The sequence below is a fragment of the Rhea americana genome, unplaced genomic scaffold, assembly GCF_003343005.1.
Source record: "Rhea americana isolate MKP2758 unplaced genomic scaffold, rheAme1 scaffold_412, whole genome shotgun sequence".
Lineage (NCBI taxonomy): Eukaryota > Metazoa > Chordata > Aves > Rheiformes > Rheidae > Rhea > Rhea americana.
The window spans coordinates 71,467-80,695 of record NW_028186549.1 but is presented as its reverse complement, the minus strand read 5'-3'; the positions used below and the strand labels follow the sequence as shown (position 1 = coordinate 80,695).

The 9,229-nt window shown below is 52.6% G+C and overlaps 1 protein-coding gene across 1 annotated transcript in view; it reads right to left on the bottom strand.

Moving 5' to 3' along the window:
* Window positions 1–9,229, bottom strand: part of LINGO3 (leucine rich repeat and Ig domain containing 3) — a 50,748-nt gene extending 41,519 nt beyond the window's left edge. The window contains exon 1 of the mRNA XM_085314825.1: window positions 9,214–9,229. The gene's annotated coding sequence lies outside the window, so the exon portion shown is untranslated. The remainder of the gene's footprint in view (window positions 1–9,213) is intronic.

Here is a 9,229-nt window from a genome sequence, read left to right as displayed (position 1 = left end):
CGCGGATGGGAGCCGCCCCCCGCGCCATCCCCGCGGCCCCCGCCGGGCCACGGGGGAGGAAGGGGGAAGGTCTTCGGGAGCCCCGGACTGCTCGGGGAGAGGGGACGGAGCCCGCAGCGAAATGCAGGGAGAGGGCGGGGGGTCCCTGCTCCGCTCTGCTCATCCCTCCCCTTTAGGCAAGGCAAAGCGGGGTGCGAGGGAAGCAGAGTGTTTGGGGGTAAGGAACCCAGCACGAGCAGGGCAAGGTGCCCCCCCACCTCATACCACCCTGCCTGGGCTTCCTCAACCCCACGACAGCTTGCCTGCCCCCCCCCCCCCCCGAGTGCTCAGGGTCAGGGTTTAGGTGCCCACCTAGCTGGGAGCTGCCCTGGCCACCTCACATCAGATGCTTCCTTTACAGAGGTGATCAAGAATCAACCGCTTCCCCTCAGTGTAACGGAACTGGGTGCCAGTGGCGGGATGGCAAAAAGGGCACCCAGCTGCGGTGTCTACCCTCCACAAGGAGTAAGCACAGCCCCCAGTGCAGCCAGGGCCTGGTGGCCATGTCCCCACAGCRGGCTGTGCCATCCCTCTGCAGAGGTGCCAAGCCCTGGAGCCAGCGTAGCACGGCTAGGAAGATGCCCAGGCTAACAACAGCCGTGCTGGGAATGGGGGAACCAGGGATGGAGGCTGGACCAAAGCATCACAGCCTCACCAGGGCCTGCATCGCACGTAGGAAGGGTGCTCACCAATTAGCCATTAGGAGCTTCCTCTAGCCCCTGTCCCCTAAGCTTCCTACAAATGGAGATTATTTAATTAATTAGGCTTTGAGGGTGAGAGAGACCAACTCTCCTTGGGGATGATTTCCTTCCCCCACAGGCCTGTTGCTCCTCTGTATTCACTGGTGTTTTGGCTGGGCTGGCTTTAACCTTGCTGGCTACCAGGCTTCGCTCCGGAGCTTGCTGAGAGAACATGGGCTGCTGGAGTAAAGCGTCCTTTACTGTTGATCTGCTGTGTTACAGCTGATGATAATCACCTGAGCGCTTAAATTACATTTTCTGGATCTTGCAGAGGTTTCAAGCTGAGTTTGGCAGCACATCCTCCATTTTTCAGGTGGGAAAACTGAGGGACAGACAGCAATCCTCCAGCAGTGATATGGAGTGTGCATAGCCCTCAATCCCAGGCTGGTTTAGTGTCACAGGCTCTCTTATTACGTGTTGTTGCTTGAATTTGCTCCATTTGTGCAGGATCATGCCAGGAGAAGTGCCAAACTATTCTCCCATCTCAGATGCCTTATTATKTCTAACTGCAACTTCCATCCTTCTTCCCTTGCTGCAGCCCAGCACTTCTGCTGATAGAGATTTCTGTCTGCCTCCTACTGTTCATTTGCTCTGGGACGTGGATTTATATATCTGTTGCAGACACCAGCATCTCAGACTTTTCCCATCCCCAGCCTGATCCCTGGATCTGCAGTGAAAAATCATGAGATTTACGTGTGGGTGAAGGAGTTTTGTTGCTATTCTAAAGAATAATAATATATATGCTCAATAAAAGAGGAGAAATCAGCATGAGAAATGTAACTTATTTGGAGAAGTATTTTAGAGGCTTGAGTTGGAGAGAGGGGAGGGAACCCCAGAGCAATGCACCTTTCATTTCAATTCCCCAGGATGAAAAGGTGATTCTGGCTAATTTGAACCTAGTCATTAAGCTGCCATTTCAAAAACAGAGTCAATTAAACAGCATTCCCCCCACCCCCACCCTGCTCTTGCTCTGCAGGTTTGGGCTGTTATTAATCAAGGGACAGGGGGAATTGCTTCATCTTTATGGTTTGCACTTGTGTTGCTGGGAGTCAAGTGCTGATCTGATTTTGTCTGATTGAAGAGGCTTTTATGTCTGCTAGATCAGATGTGAGATGTGAGTCCTGGGCTCACTGCTTAGACCTAGTGGCCTCCTAGTGCCCTTCCCTGTCTGTCCACTGCCCCATGCACACCAGAGGTAAGAGCCTCTCACCAGGAGAGCAAGTTATATGTATCTCATGACATCCCCCTAGTGCTGCTGCTCTTATTTTACTTCAGGGGAAACTGAGGCATAACAACACGTTTTGCCCAGGATAAGGGAAGAGGCAGTTTGTGCCTAGGACCCACAGTTTGGATTCGAGGTGCTCTCTCTGGATGAAGGGACACAGCTTCCCGTTTGCTTTGATGCTCCTTTGGTCTTTAGTAAAAGGATAGGACAAATATTCAGAAAAAAACAAGCCAGGCTGGGGTCTGCAGCAACCAAGCAGCTCTGGTTGGCAGAGGCTGGATCTCCCCAGCACAGGTGACAGGAACAGTGCAACAGCTTCACACTCAGCACCGGAGAAGCACATGGTGGAGGGTCCCTGRGTCTCGCTCTCCAGTTAATTCAATTTGGCTTGGATAGGAACACCACTCAAGGGACCTTAAATACGAATTAAATACAGCTGTGGCACAGAGCCAGGAAAGGTTTTCTGGGGCACTGTGGGGGCAGCTCTGCCAACCACCCCAGGCAGGGGGGAGAGAGCTGGGAAATGTGCAGCAGATACTGCTGAGGAGGGCAAATTTCAAGTCCAAACAGATGAGTGGGGAGCTCAGAAATGGAGTTGCCATAAAAAATTGCAAGAGGTGGAGAAAAAACCAATGGGGACATAAATCTGTGGCTGGTGAGAGGAGCCAGGAAGCCAGTGAGGTGGCAGAGGACAATAAATTGATGCAGGTAGGAGCAGGCAATGTGAAATGGCAGCAGCTTTGGCCCAAGTACTTAGGGGCRTTGTGCTATGATATTTAGGGGCGAGTGCAGGCCATGCTGGAGGTCCCCATGTCTTCTTGCATCTGCTGCTTGCCYAGCTTTGGAACCAAGGGTGCAGCAGGGCCACCTGGTCCCAGCCCATCCAGTTGGCACATCTGCCCTGCAAAGCCACCCAGCAGTGCCTCATGGGTCTAGCAGGCCCTTGCTCTGGTCTTTGCCCCACCTCCSCCCAGCACTTCTCATAGCATACAAGAGGGACCATTTCCCTCAGAGAGCCAGGCAGCATGGTCCTGGCTCACACTTGCAGGAAAGACTGCAGGGAAAAAGCACTGCAGCCGCAGGAGCCAAAGGGCCGCGGGACTGTTTGCACACATCAATTTTGGGCACGAGGGATGGTCTCTCCATTTGGGAGGTGCTGCTTGGAGTGAGCTATTGCTGGAAGCATCTTGACAAGTTTTACTGCTTTTCTGGGTCATTTTTACACAGACTCAGCAAAATAATAAAATAAAAATCACAGCTGCTCTGGCACACACTCAAAATCCTGAAATCCTGAAGAGTTTTTGGCTGAAGCATGCCAAGTAAAAAATGAAACAAAGCAACCCCCCCAACAAAAAAACCTAGCAATGAGAACAGTAACTTCTCCCCTTCGCCCCYACTTCATCCTCCCATTGAGAAGCAGAGGAGCTTTCCACGATGAGGCCGGGGTACCTCCTCCCACAGCAAGAGGCTAGGAGCAAGGGCCTTTCCTTGCTGCTGACAGCTCCCTGCTGGCTCAGACGCAGCACTTAAGTCTTGCCAGCATTGATGAGAGCTAGTGATTTTCCCCCGCCACCGAAAAGGATGCAGCAGTGGGAGCCATGTGATGACTACAGACTCTTGGTCATTAATTCTGACTAATGAAAAGTCATAGAAGACTCACTTAAGTCATAGAAGCAGCCACCCAAATGGTTCATGATCCAGAAGACGAGTGCAAGAGGAGCTAGTATTTGCCAGCCTGCAGAAGTTAGACATTTTTGAAAGCCCATTGTATGTTCTTTTGGTGCTGGGAGAGGGAAGGCTGGACAGATGCTGTAAGGGCTCAGGGACACAAGGGAACGAGTGCTTGCTTGGTAGGACACCATCCCCTGGGCACAGCTGGAGAACAGCCCAGACACCCTACCTACTGGCGCCAAACCAACTTACAGMACAGCTAGTCAAGTCACAGGCCACCAGCCACAAGGTCTTGGCAATAGGGATATCCTCAGGACTGGTCCCCCTGGGAGTATACACTACCCTAGCCAAGACCTGCCCCGAGACAGACCACAATGGCTTTTTCTTGGGCACTCAAATGCTTGAGGGGTAGGGGAATGGAAACCCCACGTCATATTTCTGCTGCTTGGGAATGTTTTGTAGAGACCCAAATTTGAGTGGAGAGTGACACCACATGGCCAGAGGCAGCAAGGCCCTGGGTGCCCAGGGGACTCCAGGGCATGGTTGTTTTCTCTGGCTGAAAGAGCAGGTTGTCTTCAACTCCATCAGTGGGCTCTCCACTAAGAGCAATGGCTAGCTCTGCCCACCACTGGCACTCATCACTTGCCCATCCAKTCTCTCCCTTCCCACACAATCACTCGGTCTGGGGGTGGGAAAGGGGAAGGAAGGAGAAACATAGGTGAGAGACAGAGGCCCTTCAGGCCTGACAGGGCAGAGGGTCTAGGCTGACAAGGTGAGCAGGCAACCAGGGGCTGCTCTCCAAGAATCCAGAGCAGAAGGAATAGAGGACAACAGCACAAGAGAAAGAGCATGGCATGAGAGAAGCATTACCCAAGCATGACATCAGCTTCAGCCAAGTCTCAATTGCACTTACATGAGGCTGTTAGTTAACTTACCTCAGCCTGGGCTTGGAGAAAGAGGCTCCTGGGTTTCACAAGGATTTGGCCACTGTTAATACACACCCTACACAAGCACCTTGTGTGGAACCCTGCARCAGGTTCAAACTGAGGTAGTTTCAAAGCAGCAGATTCACGTGCCAGCAGTAGGTGCAGGAGCTGGAGAATCTGAACACACCCAGGAATTTAGGAGCACAGGACAAGAACAACCCTGTTTCTACATGCGTGCTGCTTGCAATTTTGACCTCTCCACAGGGAAGCCAGAGTTGTTCCCCCACTTCAAAGCCCATTTCCTCCAGTTCACTCTGCCCTGACCCTGTTGTTTCTATATCAGGGTTTTTGATCTGCTGCAGAGCATGAACGCCAGAGAGAAGACCTCTCACCCTTGTATTTATCTACAAAGCACCGGACATATGTACCTGCTCTGCAAACACTGCTTGAGCCAATGACTAATCCCTAGTTACTTTTAATAAATATTTGGTAACTAAAATAAAAGTTTCAACAGCTCAGAACAGCAGGTGGTTAGCTGTATCCATCAGAAACACAAATYGGGAAAGGGAAACCTTCTCCTGCCCTGACTGTCAGGGCTTTGAGGGACAGCAAAGAGGAGATGGCAAAGCCCTGTGCCTGACTATCCATTGCCCCTTGCAAATCCTGAGTAAGCCCCTTYTGCTGGCAGGCAGGAGATCTTGGACAAAGACCCCAGTGTCTTCTTGGGCTCCTAAGGATGGTCCATGCTGTCTGGGAAAACACAGATGCTCCRGTCCTACTCCCAGCTCTGCATAACCCCAACCCCTCTCCCAAAAACTGATCCTGGAGATGGTCTCCTGCTAGCATCCTTCTCCCATCTTCATGTGCTCAACTGCCACTTTCTGGTTTAATTCAGATGATTAACCACAATCCCACAGATCACAGGCCACTAGAGCAGGTTTTGTCTGACAGGAACTGTGCCAGAGCAGAGCATCATCACTGTTACAGGAAATGCCACATTCAAAATCAGCTCCTTGAGATGAAATGATAGCAAAGTGGCTTCAACTAGACCATCCCCAGCCCAGGCAGGGGCARCACTGCTGAAACTAGCACAGCTACATCCTTGGAGCACCACGGTGGCTTCACTCACCAGCATCCTCAGCACATGCACTTCTGCTGCAGGGGAAGGGACCCCTCCCCAAGCTAGCAGTGGCCAGTTCTCCCCTAGGACCTGTAACCAGCTCCCAGGCTTCAGGCCATAATCCCCCTACTCTCCCCATTACCTTATCAGGAGTTTCTTTTCACATAAGAGAATCTCACTCACCTCAGCACCTCAGGACAGGGTGGATCTCTCCAGCTGCTACCCCAGTATAGCACCAGGAGAGGACAAGCAGATGCCTAAGCCTAGCAGCCCCAGCACACCTCTTGTAGTACACCTCCCTGCTCCAGAGGGCCCTAGACCCATTGGAGACCTTCATCCCACAGACCTTGCCCTCCTGCTCTGCAAGGAGCATCTAGGCTGCTGCTTCCAACCTCCAGACCCACACACCCAGCTTTGCAGCCTCTCACCCTCTGCTACATCACCTTGCACTCATCTCTTGCTGCTGCTGCTGCTGCTGCTGCTGCTGCTGCTGCTGCTGCTGCTGCTGCTGCTGCTGCTGCTGCTGCTGCTCTCTTCCCCCCAACTGCTTGCTGCCCTCCTACTCCTTTACCACCAGCAGCTCAGCTGCAGCCCCTGGGCCCCTGATTTACACAGCTCTGCACTTGGGGCAGGCACTGGCCAGCTCATTTGGGGCTTGTTTTCACATTAACAGCTGAGGAGTTTCTGTTTGTCATACTAATGTTTTCCTGGAAAGTGCTCCCTGTACCAGTATAAATTAGCAGGAAAAAAAAAAAAAAAAACCTCTACAAAGGGATGTTCCTCTTTCTCTCTCTTTCTTGTTGTGATCCTCAGCTCCAAGAGAGTTTTTTTTCCCTGTTGCCAAGCCTGGCCCAGCCACACAGAGCTGCCTCATGTCCATGAGTGTCCCTAGACTGTCAGTGGGGCTTGGAACAGCCTGGCACAGCTGGGGTGGTGTAATGAAATCCAGGGGGATCCAGGGGGATCCATGGGGTCAGATCCCTAGAGCTTGTGTGGCCAGGAAGCCCTGGGAGGTGTCCCTGCTGCAGGGGGCCCTCAGGCAGCATGTCCTTCCTGATTTGCTGGGGAGGGGCTCTGCCCTATGCCAAGGAGCTGGGAGCCTTGTGCCCATCTGCTCTTCGCTCCTCTGTAGCCWCTCCTCCAAGACAGCCGTTTGTATTTCATTTCCTCTCTTTTCTAAACAGAGCTGCTCCCCAAAAATGTGTTTGCATGCCACCGAACGGGCAAAGTCAGCRAGATCCAGGGCTGACCCAACCACCGCCGGCTGGTTACTGGGTGCTGATAATAGATGGGGGTGTTCAGTGAGATGGCCTCACTGCCTTGGCAGAGCATGCTGTGCGCAGAGTGAGGGCAGCAAGCCAGATGCGGCTGCCACCAAAGCTTCCCCCATGCCGGCTTGGCTCTGCCAACAAACCCCAAACCCTCATTTCTATAGCAGWTGTGCGCTCAGGGGCTCCCCAAGGGCTGGGAACTCACCAAAGTCACCACGGCGCAGACTGCGGTCACCCTTGGGCAGTGCATAGCTGGGGAGAGCTGGAGCCTGCAGACCCTAGCCGCCACTACGTCCTCTGTAAGGACCAAGCTTCATCTTCGGCTTGGTGGTGCCAGCATTCCTGGCTGGCTCTTGTGATTTTGGGGGGCTCCCCAGACTCTTGCAGGGGTTTGTCAAGCCAGTTCCTTACTTTATACCCAGAGTGAAAAAAACAGTGCAAGTTCCGCCCCCCCACCCAAGCATTGGCCTTAGCTTTTTAATTGCAGCCCCAACAGCAGTTCCCACGTCAGAGTGCCTGTTAGCAGCACGCACAAGCCCTAAGTCTCTCTGCTGTCATTTTATGTCCAGAAAAATTTAGGCAAGGAGATGAGCAGTAGTTTATCTGGGGCTTGCTAAAGTCATAAGAGAGAGAAATCTCTTTTCTTTTTGCCCTACCCACCAGGCAATACTGCCTCCATGATGGTCTATCTGCCAGGCCAGGCAGCCTGACTGGCTTCACTCAAGCCAGCCAGCTATGCAATGGGAGCTGGCAGAGCCAGCTCATGCACCAGAGGCCTCCGCACCATGCAGGCAGCCAGTCATGCAGATGTGTGGGCTCTTCCATCAGAGCTGACAGATGCTGTGTTTGCTAAAGGAGCAAATTCGGCAGTTGCTTGCACAGCTATTTTCTTCCTCTTCCTCATCCCGGGTCAGCAGCCTGCGCAATGCTGCGATGATGTGGTGCCTTCCCAGCCCTTGGCATGTTGCACACCAGTGCGGAGCTTCCTGCTCGTGCCTGCCCTGAGGAGGGTTACCCAGACCCTGGGGTAGGAGCAGAAACAGCACCGTAGGGGTGGCAGCATCCAACCGTGAACTACCAGTGTTAGTGTGCTAGTGCTGCTTGTCTACCGTGACACGCAATAACCAAGTGTTCATAAGGAACCTGATTTGAATCACTGTCCCGACAGGCAGCCCTGAGGGTGCCAAATGCTGAGGTGAGCATATTTCAGCCTAGTTATGTGCCAGAAGCTAACGAGATATGGGGGAGCTTATGGTCCTTGGTGCTGGCCAAATGGCTTATCACAGGCTCATTGAGGATTTTTTCTTTCTGGACTCTTTGGATCCATCTGTCCTGCTGTGTTTATGCAGAGGTCATACCTGCTGAAGGCCCTAACCTCATGGTGGTGTGCACAGCCTCCATTTTGGTCCATGTGGCTCCAGGTTGACACGAATCAACCTGGGCTCTGTTCACGAGAAGGTGCAAGTGTAGGCTGCAGCAGCTGGGAATCAACCCAAATGTGAATCCACATCCATGGGTGTCACCACAGCTAGCAAAATTGGATTATATGTGAGCTGGGATGTGCTGGGCCACCATCTTGTGCAGCGTGGCCATCTTGATGCACAAATAGGCAGGAGGAAGAACGATCAAGCAAGGCCTGTACAACAAAATTTTACATGGTGCCAACTGTTTCATCCTCCTGATTTCTTTTCCTRGCAGAGGCACCTGTAGCTGGATCCAGCTGGACAAGAAAGACCCAAGGTCACCTATCCATTACCCAAAGGAGTGCAGGTGGTTTTATGCTGGAGCAGCACTCAGCTGGGTCCAAACTCTCCCTTGCAAGCAGAGAGCCGGGGGCGGCTGCTCTGCTGCCTTGTAACTCTCTCCCCACTAGGAAATTGCTCCTGATGAAATTCAGCCCACATTTCCTTTCACTCAGCTGCGTCAGGCTCCTGTGAAATGTGCTCCCCGCCCCCGGCTCACTCGCTCTCCCTCCATTCGCGAGTCCTGCCTGCATTTATCTGAGCATAGCATTGAATCCCTCATGGCAGCTCCAAGCTCATTTTCAAATATCATCAGTGCTTTGCAGGTGATTGGGATTGCAGGCAACGAAGTGCCATGGATGGCAAATGTGCCGTTTGCACCTGCCAGCCAGAAATTGTCCCAAGTGCCTTCTCTGCCCCTTGCCCCAGGGATTCTGATGGCTTTCTTCACACTTAATGCAAATAAACTGCATTCTCACCTCTGTAAGATTTTTG